General features: G+C 42.2%; 1 long non-coding RNA gene across 2 annotated transcripts; it reads left to right on the top strand.

The window, feature by feature from the left end:
• Positions 1 to 683: 683 nt before the first annotated feature.
• On the top strand, positions 684 to 1,234 carry LOC127930846 (uncharacterized). 2 transcript variants are annotated; one of them, XR_008139602.1, is made up of 3 exons: positions 684 to 954; positions 987 to 1,050; positions 1,179 to 1,234. It is a non-coding gene; the product is annotated as an uncharacterized LOC127930846 (long non-coding RNA). The 2 variants fall into 2 exon arrangements; XR_008139603.1 differs by lacking the exon at positions 1,179 to 1,234 and adding an exon at positions 1,083 to 1,150.
• Positions 1,235 to 12,314: the final 11,080 nt, after the last annotated feature.

Genomic DNA, 12,314 nt, shown 5'->3' with positions numbered 1-12,314 from the left:
GAGAGACAGAATATCAACCAAAAAAAAACTGAAAAATGCATGTCAAAAATGTTACTCATTTATTTCTATTTTAATGAGGGAAATAAGTATTTGATCCCCTCTGCAAAACATGACTTTAGTACTTGGTGGCAAAACCCTTGTCTCACCTCGTGGAGTTGCAATGATCATCAGAACGGTGAGGAATCAGCCCAGAACTACACAGGAGGATCTTGTCAATGACCTCAAGGCAGCTGGGACCATAGTCACCAAGAAAACTATTGGTAACACTACGCCGCGAAGGACTGAAATCCTGCAGTGCCCGCAGGGGGCGGCAGGTAGCCTAGCGGTTCGAGTGTAGGGACGGCAGGTAGCCTAGTGGTTAGAGCGTAGGGATGGTAGGTAGCCTAGTGGTTAGAGTGTAGGGGCGGCAGGTAGCCTAGCGGTTCGAGTGTAGGGACGGCAGGTAGCCTAGTGGTTAGAGTGTAGGGATGGTAGGTAGCCTAGAGGTTAGAGTGTAGGGGCGGCAGGTAGCCTAGCGGTTCGAGTGTAGGGACGGCAGGTAGCCTAGTGGTTAGAGTGTAGAGGCGGTAGGTAGCCTAGCGGTTAGAGTGTAGGGGCGGCAGGTAGGCTAGTGGTTAGAGTGTAGGGGCGGCAGGTAGCCTAGCGGTTAGAGTGTAGGGACGGCAGGTAGCCTAGTGGTTAGAGTGTAGGGGCGGCAGGTAGCCTAGAGGTTAGGGTGTAGGGGCGGCAGGTAGCCTAGCGGTTCGGGTGTAGGGGCGGCAGGTAGCCTAGCGGTTAGAGTGTAGGGACGGCAGGTAGCCTAGCGGTTAGAGTGTAGGGACGGCAGGTAGCCTAGCGGTTAGAGTGTAGGGACGGCAGGTAGCCTAGCGGTTAGAGTGTAGGGACGGCAGGTAGCCTAGCGGTTAGAGTGTAGGGACGGCAGGTAGCCTAGCGGTTAGAGTGTAGGGACGGCAGGTAGGCTAGCGGTTAGAGTGTAGGGACGGCAGGTAGCCTAGCGGTTAGAGTGTAGGGACGGCAGGTAGCCTAGCGGTTAGAGTGTAGGGACGGCAGGTAGCCTAGCGGTTAGAGTGTAGGGGCGGCAGGTAGCCTAGCGGTTAGAGTGTAGGGACGGCAGGTAGCCTAGCGGTTAGAGTGTAGGGACGGCAGGTAGGCTAGCGGTTAGAGTGTAGGGATGGTAGGTAGCCTAGCGGTTAGAGTGTAGGGACGGCAGGTAGCCTAGCGGTTAGAGTGTAGGGGCGGCAGGTAGCCTAGCGGTTAGAGTGTAGGGGCGGCAGGTAGCCTAGCGGTTAGAGTGTAGGGACCGAAACGTTGCTGGATCGAATCCCCGAGTTCTTCCCTGGAACAAGGCGGTTTAACCCACTGTTCGCTGGGCGCCGAAGACGTGGATGCCGATTAAGGCAGCCCTCTGCACCTCTGATTCAGAGGGGTTGGGTTAAATGCAGAAGACATATTTAAATGCATTCCGTTGTACAACTGACCTTTTCCCTAAACATGTACCATAACCAGTATGGAGGGTTGAATTACATATAGAACTCATTTAATAGGAACTGTTGACCTGGATGGGGCACCACATACGTACGTGTGTGGAGTTAGACAAGAACAGGGATATATTTACAATGTTTATTTTACTACATTTGATTTTTTTACCTTTATTTAACTAGGCAAGTCAGTTAAGAACAAATTCTTGTTTTACAATGATGGCCTAGGAACAGTGGGTTAACTGGTCTAGGAACAGTGGGTTAACTAGTCTAGGAACAGTGGGTTAACTAGTCTAGGAACAGTGGGTTAACTGGTCTAGGAACAGTGGGTTTAATTGACTTGTTCAGGGGCAGAATGTTAGTGATGTTAGTGATTTGGTCTGAAACAATTAATCTGTTATAACTAGTGATTTGGTCTGAAATAATGAATCCGTTATAACTAGTGATTTGGTCTGTGAAATAATGAATCTGTTATAACTAGTGATTTGGTCTGAAATAATGAATCCGTTATAACTAGTGATTTGGTCTGTGAAATAATGAATCTGTTATAACTAGTGATTTGGTCTGTGAAATAATGAATCTGTTATAACTAGTGATTTGGTCTGTGAAATAATGAATCTGTTATAACTAGTGATTTGGTCTGAAATAATGAATCCGTTATAACTAGTGATTTGGTCTGTGAAATAATGAATCTGTTATAACTAGTGATTTGGTCTGAAATAATGAATCCGTTATAACTAGTGATTTGGTCTGTGAAATAATGAATCTGTTATAACTAGTGATTTGGTCTGTGAAATAATGAATCTGTTATAACTAGTGATTTGGTCTGTGAAATAATGAATCTGTTATAACTAGTGATTTGGTCTGAAATAATGAATCCGTTATAACTAGTGATTTGGTCTGAAATAATGAATCTGTTATAACTAGTGATTTGGTCTGAAATAATGAATCCGTTATAACTAGTGATTTGGTCTGAAATAATGAATCTGTTATAACTAGTGATTTGGTCTGAAATAATGAATCTGTTATAACTAGTGATTTGGTCTGAAATAATGAATCCGTTATAACTAGTGATTTGGTCTGAAATAATGAATCTGTTATAACTAGTGATTTGGTCTGAAATAATGAATCTGTTATAACTAGTGATTTGGTCTGAAATAATGAATCCGTTATAACTAGTGATTTGGTCTGAAATAATGAATCTGTTATAACTAGTGATTTGGTCTGAAATAATGAATCCGTTATAACTAGTGATTTGGTCTGAAATAATGAATCCGTTATAACTAGTGATTTGGTCTGTGAAATAATGAATCTGTTATAACTAGTGATTTGGTCTGAAATAATGAATCTGTTATAACTAGTGATTTGGTCTGAAATAATGAATCTGTTATAACTAGTGATTTGGTCTGAAATAATGAATCTGTTATAACTAGTGATTTGGTCTGAAATAATGAATCTGTTATAACTAGTGATTTGGTCTGAAATAATGAATCTGTTATAACTAGTGATTTGGTCTGAAATAATGAATCTGTTATAACTAGTGATTTGGTCTGGGAAACAATGAATCCGTTATAACTAGTGATTTGGTCTGAAATAATGAATCTGTTATAACTAGTGATTTAGTCTGAAATAATGAATCTGTTATAACTAGTGATTTGGTCTGGGAAATAATGAATCTGTTATAACTAGTGATTTGGTCTGTGAAATAATGAATCTGTTATAACTAGTGATTTGGTCTGAAATAATGAATCTGTTATAACTAGTGATTTGGTCTGAAATAATGAATCTGTTATAACTAGTGATTTGGTCTGAAATAATGAATCTGTTATAACTAGTGATTTGGTCTGAAATAATGAATCTGTTATAACTAGTGATTTGGTCTGTGAAATAATGAATCTGTTATAACTAGTGATTTGGTCTGAAATAATGAATCTGTTATAACTAGTGATTTGGTCTGAAATAATGAATCTGTTATAACTAGTGATTTGGTCTGTGAAATAATGAATCTGTTATAACTAGTGATTTGGTCTGTGAAATAATGAATCTGTTATAACTAGTGATTTGGTCTGAAATAATGAATCTGTTATAACTAGTGATTTGGTCTGAAATAATGAATCTGTTATAACTAGTGATTTGGTCTGAAATAATGAATCTGTTATAACTAGTGATTTGGTCTGAAATAATGAATCCGTTATAACTAGTGATTTGGTCTGAAACAATGAATCCGTTATAACTAGTGATTTGGTCTGTGAAATAATGAATCTGTTATAACTAGTGATTTAGTCTGAAATAATGAATCTGTTATAACTAGTGATTTGGTCTGAAATAATGAATCTGTTATAACTAGTGATTTGGTCTGTGAAATAATGAATCTGTTATAACTAGTGATTTGGTCTGAAATAATGAATCTGTTATAACTAGTGATTTGGTCTGAAATAATGAATCTGTTATAACTAGTGATTTGGTCTGTGAAATAATGAATCTGTTATAACTAGTGATTTGGTCTGAAATAATGAATCCGTTATAACTAGTGATTTGGTCTGTGAAATAATGAATCTGTTATAACTAGTGATTTGGTCTGTGAAATAATGAATCTGTTATAACTAGTGATTTGGTCTGTGAAATAATGAATCTGTTATAACTAGTGATTTGGTCTGTGAAATAATGAATCTGTTATAACTAGTGATTTGGTCTGAAATAATGAATCTGTTATAACTAGTGATTTGGTCTGAAATAATGAATCTGTTATAACTAGTGATTTGGTCTGTGAAATAATGAATCTGTTATAACTAGTGATTTGGTCTGTGAAATAATGAATCTGTTATAACTAGTGATTTGGTCTGAAATAATGAATCTGTTATAACTAGTTATTTGGTCTGGGAAACAATTCATCTTAATGTATGATGTAATCTCAACAGCCAAAGCAAAATGATCTGAGACTGGCAAGCAAGTCTACCACACACACACACACACACACACACACACACACACACACACACACACACACACACACACACACACACACACACACCCCTAACCAAGGACACAAAGTGGAAAAAGATTCACTGCTCCTGGTCTTGACTCACTATAATCACATGACCACATGACCTGTCACCACAAGTGAGACTCTTAACCTGTCAGCAGGGGTGGAAAAAATACCCAATTTTCATACTTGAGTAAAAGTAAAGATACCTTATTAGAAAATGACTCAAGTAAAAGTGAAAATCACCCAGTAAAATACTAATTAAAAGTAAAAGCAGGAAGTAGACAGGGTTAGGTGCAGGCGCAGAGTTAGGGTCAGGGGCAGGGTTAGGGGCAGGCGCAGAGTTAGGGGCAGGGTTAAGAGCAGGTTAAGGGCAGGGTCAGGGTCAGGGTAGGACATAACTGTTTAATACATGTTTACATGTTCACTGCTCGGGGTCGGGGACAGGGACAGGGTCAGGGTTGTTAGGGTCAGGGTTAAGGTCAGGGTTAGGGTCGGGGTTAGGGTTAGGGGCAGGGTTAAGGTCAGGGTTAGGGTCGGGGTTAAGGTTAGGGGCAGGGTTAAGGTCAGGGTTGTTAGGGTCACGGTTAGGGGCAGGGTAGGACATAACTGTTTAATACATGTTCACTGCTCGGGGTCAGGGTCAGGGTTAGGGTCAGGGTTGTTAGGGTCAGGGTTAGGGGCAGGGTAGGACATAACTATTTAACACATGTTCACTGCTCGGGGTCAGGGACAGGGTCAGGGTTGTTAGGGTCAGGGTCAGGGTTAGGGTTAGGGGCAGGGTAGGACATAACTGTTTAACACATGTTCACTACTCGGGGACTGCAGATGTAAATGATCTGTTAAATCTGGTGCAACGAAAACCTTCTCACTTCTGAGGTTAATGTTCATGTTTTTGTTGTACATTGTCCCTGTCCAAATAAACATAATAAATGAATTCACCAGCAGGTGGAGCTCTTTCTTCTGCTCAACATGTATACAGAGTTCCAAATGGCAACCTATTCCCTATCCAACTGGCACCCTATTCCCTATCCAACTGGCACCCTATTCCAGTATAACCAGTAAAACTAGTAATCAGTAAAACTGAGGAAAGATTGTTTTTAAGTGTTTTGCTGTCCAGCCAAATATGGTGTACATGTAGGTAGATACGTGATAATGCACTGATGCATTATCTAATTATAAAGTCATATTTCATACATATCAACCATGACCACCGATCTGACCTACGACCCCTTAAAATATTGATACTGCCCCCCCCTACCTTGGTATGAATTTAAACAACTATATGGGTAATGCAAAAGCAAAGTGAAGTTTTGTGGCGGATGAATCATAATGAGTTGGGTAACAGAGATAATTAAGATGTCTTATCTGCATAATATGCTTATGTGATATACTTGTTATTAGAATGTATCCCTTTGGACTCTGGTGTTGGCAGTTGTACTTCCTCCCTCAGCTGGGGCTCAATCACCTGGGGCCCAGAGAGGGGAGAGGTCAGGCTTGTCTTTCACATGTCCCTGGTGCTATGCAGAATATCAGAAAGGGAAGATTGGAACATTGTCTTCATATGTGAATGTGTCTTTACCTATTCTTAAACCATGTGAAGGGATGGTCGTGATTAATGGGGAACCAATGACTTGTCTCCACAATGTCTGTGCGCCAGTCACTCCCTCCTTTTCCCACTAGGGGGCGGTGTATGGCAGTGTCTGGAACCATTGTATGTCCTCTCTGATCTTACACTTATCCTGGGATAGTGTATGACCTAGAGGCTCACTCCCCTCAGTGAGCTTGTCCAAGAGAGGGGTCAAGAAGTGGTTTTACTTGAGATGGGGGTATCTAGAGTTGATCATTGATATATGCCATTGGATGAGGTAATGGTTCTGTACTATGAAGTACCAGGAACGAGATTAGAACCTTGTCTGAGGAACCAAACTGAACGATAATTTATAGCGAATGTTATCTGGCTAAGGGATACTCCTTTCTTCAGAAAAAAGTATTTCTTTGTGAACAGTTCACTATACAAAAACAAAATAACAACCGTGAAGCTAATGTGAGCTGCGCTGAAACAAGCTGTCAACATAGACAATCACCCACAAACACACAGTGAAACCCAGGCTACCTCAGTATGATTCTCAATCAGAGACAACCAGGCTACCTCAGTATGATGCTCAATCAGAGACAACCAGGTTACCTCAGTATGATTCTCAATCAGAGACAACCAGGCTACCTCAGTATGATTCTCAATCAGAGACAACCAGGCTACCTCAGTATGGTTCTCAATCAGGGACAACCAGGCTACCTAAGTATGATTCTCAATCAGAGACAACCAGGCTACCTCAGTATGATTCTCAATCAGAGACAACCAGGCTACCTAAGTATGATTCTCAATCAGAGACAACCAGGCTACCTCAGTATGATTCTCAATCAGAGACAACCAGGCTACCTCAGTATGATGCTCAATCAGAGACAACCAGGCTACCTCAGTATGATTCTCAATCAGAGACAACCAGGCTACCTCAGTATGATTCTCAATCAGAGACAACCAGGCTACCTCAGTATGATTCTCAATCAGAGACAACCAGGCTACCTCAGTATGATTCTCAATCAGAGACAACCAGGCTACCTCAGTATGATTCTCAATCAGAGACAACCAGGCTACCTCAGTATGATTCTCAATCAGAGACAACCAGGCTACCTAAGTATGATTCTCAATCAGAGACAACCAGGCTACCTCAGTATGATTCTCAATCAGAGACAACCAGGCTACCTAAGTATGATTCTCAATCAGAGACAACCAGGCTACCTCAGTATGATTCTCAATCAGAGACAACCAGGCTACCTCAGTATGATTCTCAATCAGAGACAACCAGGCTACCTCAGTATGATTCTCAATCAGAGACAACCAGGCTACCTCAGTATGATTCTCAATCAGAGACAACCAGGCTACCTCAGTATGATTCTCAATCAGAGACAACCAGGCTACCTCAGTATGATTCTCAATCAGAGACAACCAGGCTACCTCAGTATGATTCTCAATCAGAGACAACCAGGCTACCTCAGTATGATTCTCAATCAGAGACAACCAGGCTACCTCAGTATGATTCTCAATCAGAGACAACCAGGCTACCTCAGTATGATTCTCAATCAGAGACAACCAGGCTACCTCAGTATGATTCTCAATCAGAGACAACCAGGCAAGGCTACCTCAGTATGATTCTCAATCAGAGACAACCAGGCTACCTCAGTATGATTCTCAATCAGAGACAACCAGGCTACCTCAGTATGATTCTCAATCAGAGACAACCAGGCTACCTCAGTATGATTCTCAATCAGAGACAACCAGGCTACCTCAGTATGATTCTCAATCAGAGACAACCAGGCTACCTCAGTATGATTCTCAATCAGAGACAACCAGGCTACCTCAGTATGATTCTCAATCAGAGACAACCAGGCTACCTCAGTATGATTCTCAATCAGAGACAACCAGGCTACCTCAGTATGATTCTCAATCAGAGACAACCAGGCTACCTCAGTATGATTCTCAATCAGAGACAACCAGGCTACCTCAGTATGATTCTCAATCAGAGACAACCAGGCTACCTCAGTATGATTCTCAATCAGAGACAACCAGGCTACCTCAGTATGATTCTCAATCAGAGACAACCAGGCTACCTCAGTATGATTCTCAATCAGAGACAACCAGGCTACCTCAGTATGATTCTCAATCAGAGACAACCAGGCTACCTCAGTATGATTCTCAATCAGAGACAACCAGGCTACCTCAGTATGATTCTCAATCAGAGACAACCAGGCTACCTCAGTATGATTCTCAATCAGAGACAACCAGGCTACCTCAGTATGATTCTCAATCAGAGACAACCAGGCTACCTCAGTATGATTCTCAATCAGAGACAACCAGGCTACCTCAGTATGATTCTCAATCAGAGACAACCAGGCTACCTCAGTATGATTCTCAATCAGAGACAACCAGGCTACCTCAGTATGATTCTCAATCAGGACAACCAGGCTACCTAAGTATGATTCTCAATCAGAGACAACCAGGCTACCTCAGTATGATTCTCAATCAGAGACAACCAGGCTACCTAAGTATGATTCTCAATCAGAGACAACCAGGCTACCTCAGTATGATTCTCAATCAGAGACAACCAGGCTACCTCAGTATGATTCTCAATCAGAGACAACCAGGCTACCTCAGTATGATTCTCAATCAGAGACAACCAGGCTACCTCAGTATGATTCTCAATCAGAGACAACCAGGCTACCTCAGTATGATTCTCAATCAGAGACAACCAGGCTACCTCAGTATGATTCTCAATCAGAGACAACCAGGCTACCTCAGTATGATTCTCAATCAGAGACAACCAGGCTACCTCAGTATGATTCTCAATCAGAGACAACCAGGCTACCTAAGTATGATTCTCAATCAGAGACAACCAGGCTACCTCAGTATGATTCTCAATCAGAGACAACCAGGCTACCTAAGTATGATTCTCAATCAGAGACAACCAGGCTACCTCAGTATGATTCTCAATCAGAGACAACCAGGCTACCTCAGTATGATTCTCAATCAGAGACAACCAGGCTACCTCAGTATGATTCTCAATCAGAGACAACCAGGCTACCTCAGTATGATTCTCAATCAGAGACAACCAGGCTACCTCAGTATGATTCTCAATCAGAGACAACCAGGCTACCTCAGTATGATTCTCAATCAGAGACAACCAGGCTACCTCAGTATGATTCTCAATCAGAGACAACCAGGCTACCTCAGTATGATTCTCAATCAGAGACAACCAGGCTACCTCAGTATGATTCTCAATCAGAGACAACCAGGCTACCTCAGTATGATTCTCAATCAGAGACAACCAGGCTACCTCAGTATGATTCTCAATCAGAGACAACCAGGCTACCTCAGTATGATTCTCAATCAGAGACAACCAGGCTACCTCAGTATGATTCTCAATCAGAGACAACCAGGCTACCTCAGTATGATTCTCAGTCCTTCTGTAGCTCACAGAGCATGGCGCTTGTAACGCCAGGGTAGTGGGTTGATTCTCAATCAGGGACCACCCACACGTAGAATGTATGCACACATGACTGTAAGTCGCTTTGGATAAAAGCGTCTCTAAATGGCATATATTATTATTATTATTATAGAGACAACCAGGCTACCTAAGTATGATTCTCAATCAGAGACAACCAGGCTACCTAAGTATGATTCTCAATCAGAGACAACCAGGCTACCTCAGTATGATTCTCAATCAGAGACAACCAGGCTACCTAAGTATGATTCTCAATCAGAGACAACCAGGCTACCTAAGTATGATTCTCAATCAGAGACAACCAGGCTACCTAAGTATGATTCTCAATCAGAGACAACCAGGCTACCTCAGTATGATTCTCAATCAGAGACAACCAGGCTACCTAAGTATGATTCTCAATCAGAGACAACCAGGCTACCTCAGTATGATTCTCAATCAGAGACAACCAGGCTACCTAAGTATGATTCTCAATCAGAGACAACCAGGCTACCTAAGTATGATTCTCAATCAGAGACAACCAGGCTACCTCAGTATGATTCTCAATCAGAGACAACCAGGCTACCTAAGTATGATTCTCAATCAGAGACAACCAGGCTACCTAAGTATGATTCTCAATCAGAGACAACCAGGCTACCTCAGTATGATTCTCAATCAGAGACAACCAGGCTACCTAAGTATGATTCTCAATCAGAGACAACCAGGCTACCTAAGTATGATTCTCAATCAGAGACAACCAGGCTACCTAAGTATGATTCTCAATCAGAGACAACCAGGCTACCTCAGTATGATTCTCAATCAGAGACAACCAGGCTACCTAAGTATGATTCTCAATCAGAGACAACCAGGCTACCTAAGTATGATTCTCAATCAGAGACAACCAGGCTACCTAAGTATGATTCTCAATCAGAGACAACCAGGCTACCTAAGTATGATTCTCAATCAGAGACAACCAGGCTACCTAAGTATGATTCTCAATCAGAGACAACCAGGCTACCTAAGTATGATTCTCAATCAGAGACAACCAGGCTACCTCAGTATGATTCTCAATCAGAGACAACCAGGCTACCTCAGTATGATTCTCAATCAGAGACAACCAGGCTACCTCAGTATGATTCTCAATCAGAGACAACCAGGCTACCTCAGTATGATTCTCAATCAGAGACAACCAGGCTACCTCAGTATGATTCTCAATCAGAGACAACCAGGCTACCTCAGTATGATTCTCAATCAGAGACAACCAGGCTACCTCAGTATGATTCTCAATCAGAGACAACCAGGCTACCTCAGTATGATTCTCAATCAGAGACAACCAGGCTACCTCAGTATGATTCTCAATCAGAGACAACCAGGCTACCTCAGTATGATTCTCAATCAGAGACAACCAGGCTACCTCAGTATGATTCTCAATCAGAGACAACCAGGCTACCTCAGTATGATTCTCAATCAGAGACAACCAGGCTACCTCAGTATGATTCTCAATCAGAGACAACCAGGCTACCTCAGTATGATTCTCAATCAGAGACAACCAGGCTACCTCAGTATGATTCTCAATCAGAGACAACCAGGCTACCTCAGTATGATTCTCAATCAGAGACAACCAGGTTACCTCAGTATGATTCTCAATCAGAGACAACCAGGCTACCTCAGTATGGTTCTCAATCAGAGACAACCAGGCTACCTAAGTATGATTCTCAATCAGAGACAACCAGGCAGTATGATTCTCAATCAGAGACAACCAGGCTACCTAAGTATGATTCTCAATCAGAGACAACCAGGCTACCTCAGTATGATTCTCAATCAGAGACAACCAGGCTACCTCAGTATGATTCTCAATCAGAGACAACCAGGCTACCTCAGTATGATTCTCAATCAGAGACAACCAGGCTACCTCAGTATGATTCTCAATCAGAGACAACCAGGCTACCTCAGTATGATTCTCAATCAGAGACAACCAGGCTACCTCAGTATGATTCTCAATCAGAGACAACCAGGCTACCTCAGTATGATTCTCAATCAGAGACAACCAGGCTACCTCAGTATGATTCTCAATCAGAGACAACCAGGCTACCTAAGTATGATTAAGTATGATTCAATCAGAGACAACCAGGCTACCTCAGTATGATTCTCAATCAGAGACAACCAGGCTACCTAAGTATGATTCTCAATCAGAGACAACCAGGCTACCTCAGTATGATTCTCAATCAGAGACAACCAGGCTACCTCAGTATGATTCTCAATCAGAGACAACCAGGCTACCTCAGTATGATTCTCAATCAGAGACAACCAGGCTACCTCAGTATGATTCTCAATCAGAGACAACCAGGCTACCTCAGTATGATTCTCAATCAGAGACAACCAGGCTACCTCAGTATGATTCTCAATCAGAGACAACCAGGCTACCTCAGTATGATTCTCAATCAGAGACAACCAGGCTACCTCAGTATGATTCTCAATCAGAGACAACCAGGCTACCTCAGTATGATTCTCAATCAGAGACAACCAGGCTACCTCAGTATGATTCTCAATCAGAGACAACCAGGCTACCTCAGTATGATTCTCAATCAGAGACAACCAGGCTACCTCAGTATGATTCTCAATCAGAGACAACCAGGCTACCTCAGTATGATTCTCAATCAGAGACAACCAGGCTACCTCAGTATGATTCTCAATAAGAGACAACCAGGCTACCTCAGTATGATTCTCAGTCCTTCTGTAGCTCAGTTGGTAGAGCATGGCGCTTGTAACGCCAGGGTAGTGGGTTCGATTCCCGGGACCACCCACACGTAGAATGTA

The sequence above is a fragment of the Oncorhynchus keta genome, chromosome 6 (assembly GCF_023373465.1).
Source record: "Oncorhynchus keta strain PuntledgeMale-10-30-2019 chromosome 6, Oket_V2, whole genome shotgun sequence".
In the NCBI taxonomy this organism is placed as follows: Eukaryota; Metazoa; Chordata; class Actinopteri; order Salmoniformes; family Salmonidae; genus Oncorhynchus; species Oncorhynchus keta.
This window is presented reverse-complemented; position numbering and strand designations above follow the sequence as displayed.